Source organism: Eulemur rufifrons, chromosome 7, assembly GCF_041146395.1.
Source record: "Eulemur rufifrons isolate Redbay chromosome 7, OSU_ERuf_1, whole genome shotgun sequence".
NCBI lineage: Eukaryota > Metazoa > Chordata > Mammalia > Primates > Lemuridae > Eulemur > Eulemur rufifrons.
Genome location: NC_090989.1, coordinates 254,020,412 through 254,038,426, shown reverse-complemented (window position 1 = coordinate 254,038,426; position 18,015 = coordinate 254,020,412). Strand labels below are relative to the sequence as shown.

The 18,015-nt window shown below is 41.1% G+C and overlaps 1 protein-coding gene and 1 pseudogene across 1 annotated transcript in view; one reads left to right on the top strand and one right to left on the bottom strand.

Annotated features, from left to right (window-relative positions):
* The window catches only part of FRMPD1 (FERM and PDZ domain containing 1), a 134,360-nt gene extending 125,085 nt beyond the window's left edge, over positions 1–9,275 (bottom strand). Inside the window, exon 1 of the mRNA XM_069474449.1 lies at positions 9,163–9,275. The gene's annotated coding sequence lies outside the window, so the exon portion shown is untranslated. The remainder of the gene's footprint in view (positions 1–9,162) is intronic.
* A 6,104-nt stretch (positions 9,276–15,379) lies between these two features.
* On the top strand, positions 15,380–15,863 carry LOC138387412 (large ribosomal subunit protein uL23 pseudogene; annotated as a pseudogene).
* Positions 15,864–18,015: the final 2,152 nt, after the last annotated feature.

Below are 18,015 nucleotides of genomic sequence, written 5' to 3'. Positions count from 1 at the left end.
GGATCTTCTAATCTGGTTGATAAATCAGACAAACAGCATATAATTATAATACTGGGTTATGAATACCACGGTGGGGGGTACAGGAGGGATAGATGTCACAGAGGAGGGGTTTACATGAAAAAAAAAATGTAACCTTTCCAAGTCTTTCCTGTTTCCAATAAATTTCCTCCCCATTCCAATGTGAATGCAATTCCACTTTGAAGCTCTGTCATTTTGCCTTGTTTGAGTCACTTTGGGCTGGGTTTACCTCCTCCATTCCATTCAGTATAATTCACTCCACCTAAATACTGTGCTAGGCTGTGCTGCGTAAGAGGAAAATGACAAAGCCAATTCCAGGACCAGTTCCTCGGGGAACTCACAGGAGGAAAGCTATGCAATACAAGAGAAGGATAGACTAAGTGCAATGGAGGATAATGTAGACACAGATGACATGCCATTAGAGGAGTGCTTTAGGGAAGAAGTGGCATTTGACATGTGCTTTGAAAAGTGAGCAAGATTTCTCTAGTCAGAGACTGAAGGAGAAGACATGCTATGATTCATATCAGATTCAGAAAAGGCAAACGGATGGGGAAAGAAAGAGACAATGTGTTTGAGGAAACTGCAGTAAACCAATAAGGCTGGAATATAGGGTACATGGTGGAGAAGGACATAATTGAAGAAAAGCCTAGAAAAGTTAATTTGGACCAATCTGTGGGGGCTTTCCATATTGCACTTAATCTGTAGGCAGTCGGAAGCATTTTTGAGTGGGAAATTTATGTGACCAAAGTTGTTTTCCATGGATTGTGGTTAAGGAAAGAGACAGGGATACCACTTGGGAGATGACTGCATAGTCCAGGTGATGAGAAGTGACAGTGAGGATGGAGAATTGCCACTCTTGAGTGAAGGACAGAGTGCCACCTATTCTTGTGTCCCCTGTGTCCCCTGTAATATCCAGCACTGTGCCCTGACCTAAGTTCCATAAATATTTCTGAAATTGAACTGTATTAAAGATTCCATTTGAAAGTATGAATTTATGTCTTGCAGGTGTCTTGTCCTTTTTGTTTTAATCCTGTCACTTAAGTCATCCAATTCCACAGAATGTCCCTGCCCAAGGCTGTTATTATCTGGCAGCTATATGGCACCTCAGAACAGTGGCACCTCATTCATAGTCCTTAATTACCTCATGCACCATTTTAATTGGTCTGCAGTTGTCTGTGTGGACAGACTTGGTTTCCTTTCTGGAGTCAGCAGCGGCTGCCCCACCCTTTCCTGCCGGCTCTGTCATCTGGACATCACTGGCTGAGAAGACTCAGCCTGCTGAGCTCCAAAGCATGTAGAGAATGGACTCTCATGGGGAGTTTTGTATCCAAACAGACCTGCCTTAGAAACCCACTTCTATCATATATTAGTGACCTTGGGCAAGTTACTTAACCTCTAAGGGTCACAGTTTCTTGGGAGTAGGACAGAGGTAATACAATCTTTAAGTTTGTTATGAGCAAAATAAGATACCTAGACCTGAGCCTGGCACAGCGTGGCTGTTCAGTAATGATCTGTGTGCAGTCTAGGCAAAGAAGCAAAGAGTAGGAATGGATCCTCGTATAGCCAGCAGTGTTTAGAGGAAAAGCCCCCTGAGTCTGAGAGGGGTTATTCAGCCCTATGTTCCCTGCAACTTGGTGGCAATATCCCTCAGGGACACTAGCCCTCTCTTTTCTAACTCTGGGCTCGCTGAAGTGCCTTCCAATCTATGATTTAGTCTTTGTTCCTACTGCTCCTGCCAGCTCTGTCCTCAGAAGTCTGTCTAATCCTGTTGTTCCACCTCCTAGACGTAGGCATGGGACTGGACACATCTACAGTACTGATAATCAAGCCCTACTTCCCATACTAGAATTTTCAACAGTGGCTTTCATGCTAAGCCTCAACATCTGATTTCTGTGCTTGATCTTTGAGTGGATAAATTCAACAATAGTGTTATCTGACATTTCATTTCAAAGTAAATGGAATTTAAAAGAAAACTCTCTTCTTTTTCATGGTGAGCCAGTGGGATGTAATTGGAAGTGGCCTGGGGTCTGACCTCTGTCTCTGTCTCTTATTAACTGTGTGACCACGAGCAACTCCCATCCCTGCCCTTTATCTCTGCCCTTTACCTCAAGAGTTCTTAGGATGATGGAATAAAAAAACAGACGTGATCATGTGTTCTCATTACAAAGAAACACATGAATGGAATGGAAGGGGTCATTATCGCTGAGGTTTATCTAGTTTGTGAAATTCTGACAATGTTAAATAAGATTGTTCTAAGCCATCTGGGGCTTGGGGGTTGCCCTAGAATCTCCACGCTGTAAGTGTTGTCAGTACTCAAGGCAACAGTGAGTGATCCTGAAAAAATTGGAAAAGAGATTGTCCTCTGAGAGTTAAAGTAGGACATCAACACATAATGGATTAGAGCAGAGATTTGCTAAGTCACCTTAAAGGAACAGAATGGTTCTCAGACCCGGAAAACTTGATGAAATCTGACAGAAAGTATTAATACAGCTAAAGAAGAAAGGCTCAATCAGAAGAGAGGTTGACTAGCTATGAAAACATGAGAAAAGAGGCTCAGACAAGCAAACCTTGGCAATGCTCATCTAATACCATCCAGGGTAAAGAGGCTCTGGTTAAGAAGGTGACCCAGGGAATTCTGTTGACAAGTGTCTTCCTATTACAGTGGTCTAGGCCAGGTGTCTCTAAACATTCTTTATATGTTTTCCCCTTGTTTCAATTCCAAATGTATCAAGCAATCTAATTATAGTTTAGCATCTCAAGTAGATCCACCTACAGGAAATAAGTACATTAGCCATTGGACTTGGGCATCCTTGACAATTATATTTCTTACTATGAGTTAATAAACTGACACCTGATTATAATATGACTCCTCATGCGACCTGCTTACAGGGCTAGAATGCTGTAGTCATAGGACTTGAGCATTTGATACCTTCAGCAATTCTACTTTTCCTTGTAAATTACTAAGTTAGCCTTCTGAGTATACGCAGTAGCCTTGTCAGCTTGGGAGCTGAAAAATCACATTTTGGCTTCTCTAGCACTATGCCCTGCACATGGTAGGTAATCAATCAATAAATTATCTGAAAATATTATTAAAAATCATCTAGGCTTTGCTTAAACTTTTCTATGACTGGAAAGAACTCCTTGCTATTTTAGGCAGTTGGTGCCAGTTGAACTGCTTTGTTAAAGTTCTTCCCATTCTTGGGCTAACATCTGCCTCCCCACTGGTCCTAGTTTTGACCTTTGGACAACTCTACATCCTCTGCCCCATGGCGGCCCTTCTGATATTGGGGACAGTGACTAGGTTCCCTGCAGTCACTTACAAACAGGACACCCCTCCAGTGTGAACTCAAGTCCTTTAAAAGAGTTTGAGGTACTCTTAGCATACTTCAAAGGAGGATATACCCCTCATAGGTTTCTGGGGTGTTCTGAACTCCCACAGAGAGCCACTGTGCAAGCAGCTTCTCTCTCCCAGTAAGGAAGCCAGACCGGAAACAGTGGCAACAGTAATGAATGTTTACTTCACTATTAATTATGGTTTACTGGTCAATCCACATAACACCTCTAGCATATAGGTCAGGGTTTCTAGGCCTATAAATGGTCAGGGAAACAAGGCAGAAGACAGGGGCCTAAGTATATTTTGTACACATGCTGGGGCCCAAGTGGAAGAGAGAGACAGAGAGCTGAGGTCTCAGCTGAGGACTCAAGAGCCCATTTCCAGGCTGATCCACATAGAATCACCACTGGTCTCTCTCCTAGACTGAGAGAATCGCTTTGGGTCCAATTTCATTATAACCAAATGCTGCAAATTCTAGGATGAAGGGTAGAGGGAAAAGAGCATACAGATGAGAGCCATTGAGGGCTTACTGTGTGCCAAGCTTTGCATTAGGCTCTGTGTACTGAAGTGTGTCGGAAATGTTCCTAAATACAGCATCTTACACATCATAGAGCCAAAACTATGCATACAAGTTACATATTATTCAAAATAAGAGGAGTGTTAACTGGAAGCTCCATTATCTTTTTGATAGATTTTACTGTAGTGGAATTTACTCTGAATCCTCACAGAACTGATACACTGGGCAAAAGAGTTTACGAAAATAAGTGTGCAGGCCGGGTGCGGTGGCTCACGCCTGTAATCCTAGCACTCTGGGAGGCAAAGGTGGGAGGATCGCTTAAGCTCAGGAGTTCAAGACCAGCCTGAGCAAGAGTAAGACTCCATCTCTGCTAAAAATAGAAAAATTAGGCCATCATGGTGACATGTGCCTGTAGTCCCAGCTACTCGGAGTCTGAGGCAGGAGGATTGCTTGAGCCTAGGAGTTTGAGGTTGCTGTGAGCTAAGCTGATGCCATGGTACTCTAGCCTAGGCAACAGAGTGAGACTCTGTCTCAAAAAAAAAAAAAAACCAAAAACAAAAGAAGTGGATATAGTCTGAAGGTGCAGTGGCAGGATTTGCTGACCAGATTGGATGTGGGGTGTGAGAAAAAGAGATGAGTCAAAAACAATCCCAAGGTTTTTGGCCTCAGCAACCAGAGTTGCCATTACCTGGGATAAAGAATACTGAAAGGGTTTAAGTTTATTGGGGACAGGGCAATGAGAAAGGAAAATATTAGGAGCCAAGATCTGTACATTTTAAACTTGAGATAACTATTAAACACCCAAACAGAGATGTTGAGTAGATAGTTGGATATTTGGTCAGGAATTCAGGAACATAGGTTGGGCTCTAATAATATTCACCTGTAAAACTGGGATAATAATACCTACACAATAGTACTTATTATTGGGAGAATTAAACAAGACTATGCATGTAAAGCTCTCAGTGCAGTGCAGGCCTAGCACTCAATATCTCCACAATACATTTTAGCTGCTATTCTTATTAAAATTTAAATACTCTCAGTATTTTTATCATTATTATAAAATTATGAGTGTGGTTGCTTTTGAGATTAATAAGTTGTTTCTGGTGTTGGTTCCCAGGAATAATCTGCAAAAGAAAACAAAGTCTTGAGTGATGGCAGTGCCTTTGGAATTGCTTTCTAGGACCCAGAGTTTAAAATGTTGAAGAGTTTTACATGCATCCTACAGTCTTCATAGGTAGGTTATATCATGTTTCTTAAATAATCAGTATGTTACTTCATTGACCCAGCATTTATTCAAGTTTTGGAGAGGGTTTGACATGGAGAATGCGCCACTTTATCAGGAGAAATTGAATACCAGCAAAGACCCTGTGGGGAAAACATTCCCAGCCTGTTCATGTGGCCTTTGTGACATAGGGGCTTAAATGGAATGAAGCATGAGAACTCACTACCCCGTCTCACCTTCAATAGCTATAGATGTTATCGCTGGCCACAAGTTTATCTCCCTCCTTTTAAAACTGATTCAGAAAAGCCCTGACCCAGGTCTTCCTGAGACAGCAAGCTTCTCAAAGGAATTTCCCTTGAAGAAGCACATCCTTGCTATCTCCTATTAATTTATTCCATGATCTTTAGCTGTTTTAGGTTGGGAAAGTGGAAATGAGAGCTGGTGTGGTTTTATTACACATTTCTAGATCTTTGAAGATCTGATGAGCTTCTAACATCAAAAGCTAAACAGTAGGTTTCTCATTATTTTTACATCTCTTTGAATTTTGACTATAAATCCCTGACCTTGTAATTCTCTTCAATATCTATAGCAGGCTTAATGCTCCATAATTGTCTATTAATAATCCTCCTAATCTCCAACAGCATCCAAAGGAAAGAGGTGTTAAAGCAGTTCAAACAGTCCAAAAATGCTTTTGTAACAAATAGATGACTAAGGTCTCACACAATCACAGCTCCTGTTTGATGATTTTAGCAGTAACAGCACAACCACACAGACACAGGGAGGTGCACGTAAGGGAGAGAGAGAGAGAAAAGGAACAGTTATATAGAAGAAGGGCTCTTTCCCCTAATCCTTGTTATCTTCCATCTTTAAATGAAGCCACATAAACGGAACTGATTGCTGCTAATGAGGAGGTCAATGCTCAATTAAACTTCATGAAACACCAATTTCATTCCTCTCCCTGATTCTTTTGTAAGTTTATAATAATTGTACATTCATTGTTACTGTGCTTCAAGTGGTGGCTTCATGTGAAAAAATAATCCTTCTCTCTTCTCCCAGGAGTCAGGAGGGAAGAACACCTCAAGGACTAACACCTCAGGGCCCCATACCCCAGCAGGACACGTGAGGGGCTGAGGACCCCTCACATCCACGGTTCCTGCGGACACCCCACTCCAGCCTGTCCCTGGCTGTGTGCCCCCAATTCGAGGCAGAGGAGAGCGAAATGATCCAAGAACTGATGACTCTAAACTGAGCCAATCAAGTGGATCTGTGGCAAGAACTTAATGAATTTGTAACCTGTATCTGTTTTTCTATTTTAAAGAAAACATTTTTTTTGCTATTAACTTTTAAGTATATTTTAGTTTTCCATGTTTCCAGCCAGGCTAAGAGGGAAAAGGAAAGAGTTGTGTTCCTATTCAGCCATGCTGGTGACTGAAGAAAAAGCTGTTTAGCAAGAGGCTTTAAAATTTCGATCTCCAGAAAAATACAGGGTTTTTTTGTTTCCCATGGGCAGTGTGACCATAAAGATTATTATTCATGAATACTTTTGAGAGTGAAATAAGGTGATATAAATAATGCCACCAGCACAAGAAGCTGAAACTGAACCATCCAGGCAAATCAGATATCACCTTCATCACCAAATAAGTCCCTAGTCTACCAAAATTTCTTTATCACTCAAGAGGCTTGACCCAAAAGAAGGTTCTATCACCCTTTTCTATTGCGATAAATAGGTCCTAGTGTTTTATGCATACAACAGTGGGTTTATTTCCTTCCCCCTTCTCCTATCTATCCATCTCTCCAGTCATTTTAATTGCAGAGTCCCTATGCAGATTCTGTCTACCCAGCTTTGCCACAACCTTAGCTCCTACATCCTTGCTCCAGAAAGTTTATCCAGGGGTCCAAAGTTTACACAGTCCATCTCCTGAATTCAGTTAGTGGGCAGTGAGCTGAATATTTAAAATTCCACTGACAGTGACAATAGGATTTAGAATTAATCCTGCCCCTACACACCAAGACAGAGGTCCTGAGGCAATTTCCACAGTCCTATCACATAGGCAGCCCTTCTCACTACTAGCATGGGTGTCCTCTAAGGCACAGAATATGCACGATCTAATTCTATATTCCCACTGGCCAGGGCTCAGCCCAGGGGCTGGTGTAGAGTGAGTTCTTGGTATATGCCATGAAATGACCAGGCTGCTTCCTCAACTCCATCAGCTCTGGGTTCCTGAGTGCCCGTGATTTTCCTCCCCCTGTCAGTGCAGTGAGGAGGAATCCTGCCCATGACCCACTGTCAGCTGGTTGAACTGGGCTTCTGCTGCCAGTCCTCAGGGACTGGCTAGCATTCTGCTTCTCCCGAGTACTGCACTATGCCAAACAGAACCTCCCACAGACTCCATGTCCCAGGTTTGGGTACAGGCTGCAGCTGCTGGGTTCCATTCAGTTCAGGATCATTCAACAAAGTCCATTACCTTTCCAGCCCTGGCTGGGTGCTAGGACACAGAAGAGAGTCATGCTGGGCGTGATAGCACGTGCTTGTAGTCCCAGCTACTCAGGAGGCTGAGATGGGAGGATTGCTTGAGCCCAGGAGTTCAAGGCCAACCTGGACAATAGTGACACCCCGTCTCAAAAAAAAAAAAAAAAAAAATAGTCATATGCAACCTTGAAAGGTAATACATGCACCAAGGCAGGGTGGTTAATAGCAACAACTCTGCAGATGACCTGCTTAGGTTTGGATCCCAGCGCTACAACTTACCACCTAATTATCCTTGGGTGAATATTTAACCTCTCTATACCTGAGTTTTCCATTTGTAAGATGGAAATAATAGAGTCTGCCTCAGAGGGTTGATGTGATAATTATATTCAATGATTTAGAACCATGCTTGGCACAGAGTAAATGCCCAATAATGTCAACTACTTCTATATTTGTGTTTTAGCTCCTCTTCCTGAGGGGCCTCCATTTCCATTCATTCTTCCTGGTTCTGGCTGGTTCCATCATTTCTCAGGAGGGTCTTTTCTTTGCTCCTGTCTCACCTCGATACTGAGGGCCAAGAAGGACATACATCTCTACACTGGTGCCTTGGTTGATGCCCTATCCACTAGGATTTAAGTCCAAAATCTTTAAGAGGTTAAGTGATTATCTACCTTCCCTGAACCCAAGTGAATTGTTATGTAACTATTTTTCTAAGAAGGAGAAAAAAACTTAGCACAGAAGAAGAATCAGCTTTGAAAGGAGTTGCCCTGAGTCAGGAGCCTGTGCATACTTTGTGACTACATACTTCCAGTTCTTACAGGGACAAAGGTGGGAGTTTCCACCCACCTCTCAGAAATTCTGATACCAGTAAACAGTGAACAAAAAGAATCTTTCTAGGATTTTTAACAATCATAATGTTATTTTCTTCTCTACTCACCCTAAGTTCTCTACCAGGTACTAGATCTTCTTAACTAGTAATGATTGGTTTATTCAGCTAGGCAAATATATACTTTTCTTTGTGCTTCCCAAGGAATCTTTAATATAATTACCAAAGCCACTACCACCCAGTTAAGAAAGGTAAAATTCAAACTAAGCTGGAATTTTTTTTTCACTCGGATTAAGACAATTCTGAATTTCTATGACTTGATAATTCATAGCCTCAAACTCCAGATAATTTTAATTCATGCACTTAACAATTCCATTCAAAAACACTGCATTGCTGTCACACCTGTCCCAGACAAGTTCCAGCTGATACTCTTTGCATCATATCTAACACTTAAATTTTGGATAATTTCACTGCAACGCAAATAATCAAAACAACTGGCCAATTAACATAAAGACTTTTCCCCAAAATAGGTATTCTATTAAGCAAAAATTACCATTGCTCTGCCACCCACCTCCCCCATTCAAATCCTGGGAAATGCTTTCTTCTGATGGACCTGAGTTAAATCCTTAAAACACGATGGTGAGCTATCATACCCCAGAGGTCTCTACTTCCAGGATGGCTTATACAAATCTGTCTTAGCGTGGTTTCTTTTTGCTGAAGACTTCTACTGACTAGGAGCCAATGGTTCAGTTGCCACATGCTCCTAATATACACTTACCTTCCTCCTTCCGCTGGTATCCACAGTCTTCACGCTGATCACAGAATCCCAGAGCATCAATCCTGGAAGGGACTTTAGAGACCAGCCAATCCAAGTCCTCATTTTACAAATATGGAGTCTGGAGACTACAACGAGGTAGACACTTGGCCAAGGTCACACAGCTCATTAATGCAAGAACTGGGACTGGAATTGCTAAACTGGAGGTTCATCTCCCTGTGGTGTCATTGTTCTTCCAACCGGTTCTTTTGCTCTCTGCCCTAGTTGGCGGTCCTGCACTCAGGCAGTCCACACCCTCCTGGGATTTGCCTGCAGCCAGTGAGGCTCACCTGGAGTGAACTAACCCAGCTCAGTTGGCCTGGGGCTTTTTACCTGCAGAGGAACAAGTGTCACATGGCTCTCTTGAAAACATAAACAGTGTGTAGGGATGTTCAAATATCCATCACTGCACGTCTGCCAAGTATGTCATGCTGAGGAGCAAGTAGAGCCAACAAGTCATTTATAATGTCTGGGACTTTTAAATTCTTTTTTCCTATAATTTCAGTTTACCCTAAAACAAAAGTTTTATGCTGCTCCCCAAAATCAACTTATTTAACAACAAACATTTACTTAGGAGACACTGAACAGTTCTCATTTGCTAGGCAGTATGCTAGCATCAGAGATACAAAAATGAGAAGACATGATTCCTATCCTTTTTCAAGGGAAGGGAACAGACACACAGACAATGGCAAGATATTATGCTAAGTGCTTTGATACGTGGACAAGAGTTGATACAGGCCTTGTAGACACACAGAAACAGCAGCTAAGCCAGCACAGGAGGGCTAGTGGAGACTTTTCAAAAATGATCTCTTTATTTATAAGAGTTTAAGATTTACACCAATGCTGCAAAGATAGTACAGAGAATCCCATACATCCCTCGGCCCAATCTCCACTAGTATTAACATCACATATTACAGTGGTACCATTGTTACAACTAAGGAATCAGCATTTGTTCATTACCACTAACTAAACTAGCAGAGACTTCTCGAAGGAGATGACATCTAAGGTGATTTCTGAATGACATTAGGAGTTAGCCAGATGAAGAGATAGCTAGAGGAATTTTCATCAGAAAGAAAGCATGTGCAAAGACACAAAGTGAAGAGTTTGGTGAGCTCAGGGAACATCCAGTAGTTCAACATGTCAGGATGGAGGTGGGAGATTGGAAGGGAAAAAGAAGAATAGAAGAGTGAAGAAGAGGCAATAGGTTGAGGAAGAGGAGTGGAAAGGGATGATGTTAGTGAGGAAGATGGGGATAAGATCACCAAAAGGCCTTCTAAGCAGGACCAAAGCATTTGTATTTTTTCCTGAGGGTAATGAAAGATAAAGTATTTTGTACAGAAGACTGACATTATAAAAGTTATATTTAGAAAGATCACTGGGGCTGCATGATGGAAAATGCACTAGCAGGGATAAGACAGAAGAAAGAAGATCAGTTAATGGATAGCCTAGGCAAAAGTAGTAGTAAAGGGAATAAAAAGAATATAACCAGTTTTTGGGATATTAAGGAGACAGAGTTGACAGAACTTAGTGGTTAATGAGCTTTGGGGCCTAACGGTGGGGGAAGATTCAACTTGACTCCCAGATTTCTGGCTTTAGCAACTGGAGGGAATGGATGGTGGTGCCAGTCATTAGGCTACAGAGCATAGGCATTAAGGTTGATGAGAAAGGTGCAATGGTTTGAATGTGTCACCAAAAATTCATGTTGGAAATTTAATCCCCAAATCAACAGTATTGGGAGGTGGGGCCTAGTGGGACGTGTTGAAGAATGAAGGGTCCCCTAACCTTAAATGGATTAATGCTGGTATAAAAAAGGCTTTCAGGAGCAGGCTCTCTCTCTTGCCCTCCTGCCTTCTGCCAAGTGAGGACACAGTAAGAAGGCCCTCACCAGATCAGATGCTGGCACCTTAATCCTAGACTTCTCAGTCTCCAGAGCTGTGAGAGAATCAACTTCTGTTCTTTATAAATTACCCATTCTCAGTTATTCTATTATAGCAGCCCAAAAGGAGTAAGACAGATGGGAAGATGATTGGTTCCACTTTGAACAGGCAAAGTGTGAGGTGTCCATGTGACATCCAAGGAGACATGAAGTCCAGAGGTTTATTGGATATACAGGTCTTTGTTTCTGGAGAAAGATGAGCTGGAGATATATGTGGTAAATCATTAGCTTAGCCTAAAGATGGCAACTGAAGCCAGGCTAATTTACTCATGAGCATAGAAGAGGAGAAGATCCAAAAAAGAACCTTAAAGTATGCTGCCATTTATGAGTGACCCAAAGGCCAGGTGTAGTGGCTCACACCTATAATTCTAGCACTCTGGGAGGCTGAGGCAAGAGGATCACTTGAGGTCAGGAGTTTAAGACCAGCTTGAGCAATAGCAAGACCCCATCTCTACTAAAAATAGAAAAATTAGCTGGGTGTTGTGGTGTGTGTGGGCATTGTAGCATGAGTCCCAGCTACACAGGAGGATCACTTGAGCCCAGGAGCTGGAGGTTGCAGTGAGCTACAATGACACCACTGCACTCTACATGGGGTGACAGAGCAAGACCCTGTCTCAAGAAAAAAAAAGAGTGACTGAAGGAAGAGTGAAAGGAGGCTGTGAAAGGTGGAAGGAAAGCCAGAAGAATATGGTAGCCCTGAGGAGAAAAGGGGAGCACTTTCCTGAAAGGGTAGTGTGACCAACAGTATCAAATGCTGCACAGGGGTTGAGGCCCACAAGAGTCTCTTGGATTTGGCAATAAAGACTTCCCTCAAAAGAAGCAGTTTCAGAGCATGGATGGGGCCAGAAGCCCAATCTGTCCTGGGGCTACAGAATGAATAGGTGGTGATGACAAGAGGACTGTGCGTGCCTGCTCTTATTTTTAAAAGATTTACTGTGATCAGAGGCCAGAGAGAATTTAAATGAGACTGACAAATGATTATAGATACTGTTGTAGTAAAAAAAAGTTACCTGTTCCTTTTAGGGTATGACAAAGCCATACTTTTTCTACTGAAATTTGTTTCTTTTTATTAGTAGCAGCTACCATTTATAAAATGTCCACCATAAGCCAGGCACTTTAAGTTCATTATTTTATTTAGCTCTTTAAACAACACTTTTAAGTAGATACTATATCCCTTTGTTACAAATGAAGAAATAAAAGCCTAAAAAGTACAAGTTCTCAAAACAACTTCATAGAGGAGCTGCAGTTTAAATCTAACCTTCACTCAAAGCCCATGCTTTTTCTATGACAACCACATTACCTCTCCTAAATGCTTCCTACAGCCAGCCTTTATTTCACAGTGCAAATGCCAAGAACTAAAATGGGTGGCCAGAGAATTCCATTCACCACTGTGAGAGATCTGAGGGAAGAGATAACACAGGCACACCCTTCTTGTTCAAGGACGATCTCTGAGTAAGGAATAAAGAGTCTCTGGCTTTGAGCCCCAGAGACCAGGGACCCAGTATGTCCCCTTTCGGGGGTGTGTGTGTGTGTGTGTGTGTGCTTGTACATGTATATGAAAGGATGTAGGGCCAGATAGCTCAGAGTAAATCAATCATTGTTAACTAGGAAAGTTAACGTTGTAAGAGAAAATTGTAAAATTTTATGAGAATTTTGCAAAAATTATTTTTAGCCTGAAGAAAACAAGCATCAAGGAAGACTCAAGCTTATACATAAGCTTACATAACCATGAGGAAGAATGCCAAGACTTGCATTTGACACTCTGGAGGATATAACTGGGGCCAGTGAGTACATGCTATGGAGAGGCAGCTTAGACTCTTAACAAGAAGAGTTGCCTATCTAAAGATGGACAGAACTTCCCAGAAAAATGATGAGCTCCCTGTTACTAGAGATTGCCAAGCAGGAGCAAGGATGTTGGATCTGGGGGACCAAGCAACAGAGAAGGCTTGGATGGCCTTTTAGGCCATTCTAGACCTGATATTTTGAGAGACCCTCTGAAGAAAATGGTTAAAATAAGGTTTTACATATTGAGTAAGGCCTGGCTATTATTGTCCCCAAATGAATTCTAAATATTATATAATGAGATGATTGACATATTTCTTTATTCACAATCTGTACAAACAAGGTATAGCAATTTAACTTTCATATGCAACAAAAAATATATATTCCCAGCTTTAGGAAGTTCTGTGTCTTTTCTGAGATGAGATGGTGGGTATCTACTCAGTCTTTAATCAGGCAGATATGACATCCTGAAAATGTCGGAGACACAGTGTGGAGAATGGATACTGGTAGCCTTTGTTTCTTGTGGAGGTTGGAAATGAGTTCACTTCCTACTTTCCCAACAGGTTCTTGACATGGAGTGACAGCAAGCTAACCGTATAGGAGATAGATAAGTAATCACTGAATCAATGAGAGATTCTTTCTTTCCTTCTTTCGCCTTTTTTCACTTGATAAATATTAATTGAGCACCTATTATACTATAGGCACTACACTTTTATTGAAAGGCAAGAAACTATACCCAGCTGTATATGCACATTTCTATAACATATATGTGTACCTTTTGTGTAATGGGGGTGGCAAAATCAACACTCTAACCTCTTCAGGGAGATGGCTAGAAATTAGTATGTGCTCTCAATACAAACTAAGCCGTTAGTATGTTTTACTTTTCCTGCTGCAAAATAATAAGAACTTCTAGCATAAGAAAGCAAATCTCTCCTAAAAACAAACAAAATCTCCCATTCCCTTGTTCGTAGTTCCAAAAAGTGTAGAGGTCTGACACCTACAGTCTTGGCCAGAGAGTGCTTTTTTCCTCAGAAAAAAGAGTCACTAGGAAAAATTCTGAACTCTGAATTTAAGGTAATAATTATAATGATCAGGGAAAGTTTTAAGTGTGCACAAAGATAGTGTTACAAGGATGTTCCCTGAAGTATTATTTATACAGAAAATATGGAAACAACTAATGCCCAAAGGAAGAGTTTAGTTAAATAAATTATGGCACATCCATATACTGGAATACCATACAGTGATCATTAATGATATTTAGAATAATATTTAAAGATATAGGAAGATAGTCAATAACACTTAATGAAAAATTCAAATTAAAATAGCATATACTATATATTCTATTTTTATAAAAAACACATGCATAAATGGATGTGTAGATATATATATACACATACATTCATACACACACAAACACATATGAGAGAGAGAAAAAGTTATATATCTGATAGCAGAAGAAAAGTCAAAAGGATTATCACCAATATGTCCACAGTGATTGTGGAATTATGAGGGATTATTTTCCTTTTTGTATAATTCTGTGTTTTCTAAATTTTATTATTATAAACATGTACTTTTTGTGAAAAAAGTAAGTTATTAAAAATATGATGCCAGGCATGGTTACTCATGCCTGTAATCCTAGAACTTTGGGAGGCCGAGGCAGGAGGAACGCTTGAGGCCAGGAGTTCGCGTCCAGCCTAGGCAACATAGCAAGTGTCCCCCACAACCCCCCATCTCTACCAAAAATAAAAAAATTAGCTGGGAGTGGTAGCACACACCTGCAGTCCCAGCTACTCAGGAGGCTGAGGCAGGAAGGGCACTTGAGCCCAAGAGTTCCAGGCTGCAGTGAGCTATGATTGGGCCACTGCACTCCAGCCTGAGTAACAGAGCAAGAGCCTCTCTCCAAAAAAAAAAAAAAAGTGTGATATGGATTTTAAATAATTATATTGCCATAAACAAATGAAATCAAATACATTTTAAAGTTCATTCTTTAACTTTGTTTATAATACACTAAAATTATTTAAAGAATTTTTATTTAACCAAACAAAAACAAGCTGTGAGAAATAAGTAACTACATAAAAATACTATGCAGAATTTGGGGTAAATTTCTTTGGGAGACAATTTCCTTTCAACCTAATAAACAAAGCCATCAATTTTTAAATTCTAAACATTAGTGGACATGAAATTCATTCGTTCACTCAGGGGGTACTTACTGAGTTTTCACCATATATAAGTACTTGTCCTCAGTTTTTTGGAGGATTAAAGAATGAGTGATAGCATTTTTGCATTTTCCTTATATTTGAGGTGCTTATAGTCTCTTTGGCAAGAGATCAAATATTCACAAATCATCCAGACAATAAAGTCCTAAAAATTAGAACAGAGAACAGGGGATTATAGAAAGCAAATGCCAGTGAGGCGAATTCTACCCCTCCTTTAATGTTCAAAAGGCCTTCTTTTTTTCACGAGATGGCTCTGAAGGTAAAGAAGGAAGCTCCTGCCCCTCCCAAAGCCAAAGCCAAAGCAAAGGCTTTGAAGGCCAAGAAGGCAGTGCTAAAAGGCTTCCACAGCCCCCCCAAAAAGATCTGTACATCACCCACCTTCCGGCGGCCAAAGACACTGCGGCTCAGGAGGCAGCCCAAATATCCTCGGAAGAGCGCCCCCAGGAGAAACAAGCTTGATCACTATGCCATCATCAAGTTCCCCTTGACCACTGAGTCTGATGTGAAAAAGATAGAAGACAACAACACATTTGTTTTCATTGTGGATGTCAAAGCCAATAAGGACCAGATCAAACAGGCTGTGAAGAAGCTCTATGACATTGATGTGGCCAAGGTCAACACCCTGATCAGGCCTGATGGAGAGAAGAAGGCATATGTTCGACTGGCTCCCGATTACGATGCTTTGGACGTTGCCAACAAAATTGGGATCATCTAAACCGAGTCCAACTGGCTAATTCTAAATATATATATCCTATTACCTTAAAAAAAAAAAAAGGCCTTCTTCCTCAAGATGCCTCTTGCTGGGAAGTAATTTCCAAAACTAAATTATCCTCTCTGCTAGGTGAGCACTCTGGTTAGCATCTATCACAGAGCAACTCTTACTGAGAGTTCAAGTGTCCCTTCTTTGTCCTGACCTTTGTTTTATTCATCCTGGATCCTGAATGAACTTCAAAGTCAAGTTTATTTTATTAATAGGAATTCCAGGCCATATTCATCTCCTGAAGGAATGAGGAAGAAGAGGTGTGGAGCAGAATAATAACACAGTCCAAATTAACTACTGATGGAGGGTGTGGAAATGTGGAAAGAAGGACTGCCCTCAGCCTACTGATGAATAGCAGCCACCCTTACCCCATCCCTCCCAAACTGGGGTTTAACAACACCCCATTCTTCCAACTCTTACCTCTGAGGGGAGGACTGCCAATGAGAATATTCACAGTTGAAGTAACAAAAGCAGCAAGATACCACGGGGAAAGCTGCTAAACTGGGAGCCCAGAGACCTGCCCCAGTCCCAGCTAGCTCTGCTCCTAACTAGCTTCCCTCTGGGCCTCAGTTTCCTCATCTGCCAAATGAAGGGGTTTGAACAATATTCAAAGCCTATAGCTCCCTATAAATTAGGAATCACAAGGTTCCTATGATTTTATTTTGGATTTATTCTCCAATCATGAGTCATCAGTCACTTTCTGACTCTGCAAATACAAATTCCTCCCCAGTGATGGAAATTAAAGCACTTAATTCTCTTATGGGTAGGTTGTACTTGCTGAACGATTGTGTACAGTACTGTCTGAGAAGTTGAGGCAAAGGAAATGGCTCCTTAATCCCTCTTGGGATCTAAATGGAAAACAAGACAGGCTATGACATCAGCTGCCATTTCCTCTGTGATCAGACTAAATAATACAAATATCAATATTAAATTATGCGTGCATATTTTTTATTTTTGCCTTTCATGGCAAATCACAGTAAGTCCATTTGCTCTTAGCCTTTAGTTCAAGATTACATAGGAAGAACAGGAAGGATGAACACAGAATCACAGCATTTTAGAGCTGCAGGCAACTTTAACGATTAGACCCTACTTCTCATCATCCCATTGAGGGGTCCAGAATGTGAAACAGCTCCATCCAATGTTGACTTCCTGAAGCATGTTCTCTTCAATTTGCCTCACTTAAACCCACTGTAATTGGACAATACCACCATCTACCTGCCAAACAAATAAATAAGCACTTTTTTTAAAAAAAGCCCCCCAAAAGGAATCTAATCTCTTTTAATGAGTTTCCTCCATTATAAATAGAGGAGCCATCTGAGGGGAAGAGAGTTCAGCAGAATGAACATTTCTGAGACAGGAACAGTTTACCTTCCTAGACTATATCCAAAACCAATTCTTTACCCCAAGACATAGCTGCTTCATATTTCTATCTACTACCTTCCTCTATCTCCATAGGTAGGCAAGCACCAGACCTTTTCAAGAGAAATGTTATGAGAATAATGTTGCTCTTTAACAGGCCAGCCATTTGCCACCACATCACCAGCCAGGTAAAAAGGTGCTGCTTTAATTTAGCATTGGATGGATAAAATTCAAATGTTGAAAATCTGTTCTTTTCACCAAGAAACATGATTTTTGGCTAATTTCTCTCCTCTTTGGTTTCTTATGAATCCAGGCAAGTTACTCAAAAGCATCTCAGTAAAAAATAAATTGATAATTCCATGTGATCTGTTTATCTAAACTCACTCAACATTAGGGGTCTAAGTTACTAGAATCACATAGTAAGAACTCATTCCTTCCCAGCCTGTTTTGCCTCACTATTCAGATGGATGAGATATGCCTTATTGTTATATTCTTCCTATCATAGAAAACACACATACTGGTCGTTTTGATTTCTGACCACATTTGATGATACTTCGATAGCCATACACTCCAGACCAGAAAGTCCTATTATATTCTTCACAGGACTATTGTGAGAATTAAATAACATGTACCATAAATCAGCAGTCCCCAACATTTTTGGCACCAGGGACTGGTTTCATGAAAGGCAATTTTTCCTTCCATGGGATGGGGGGAGCTCTGCGGCCAGGTCCTTAACAGGCCATAGACCGCAGTCCTAGATGACA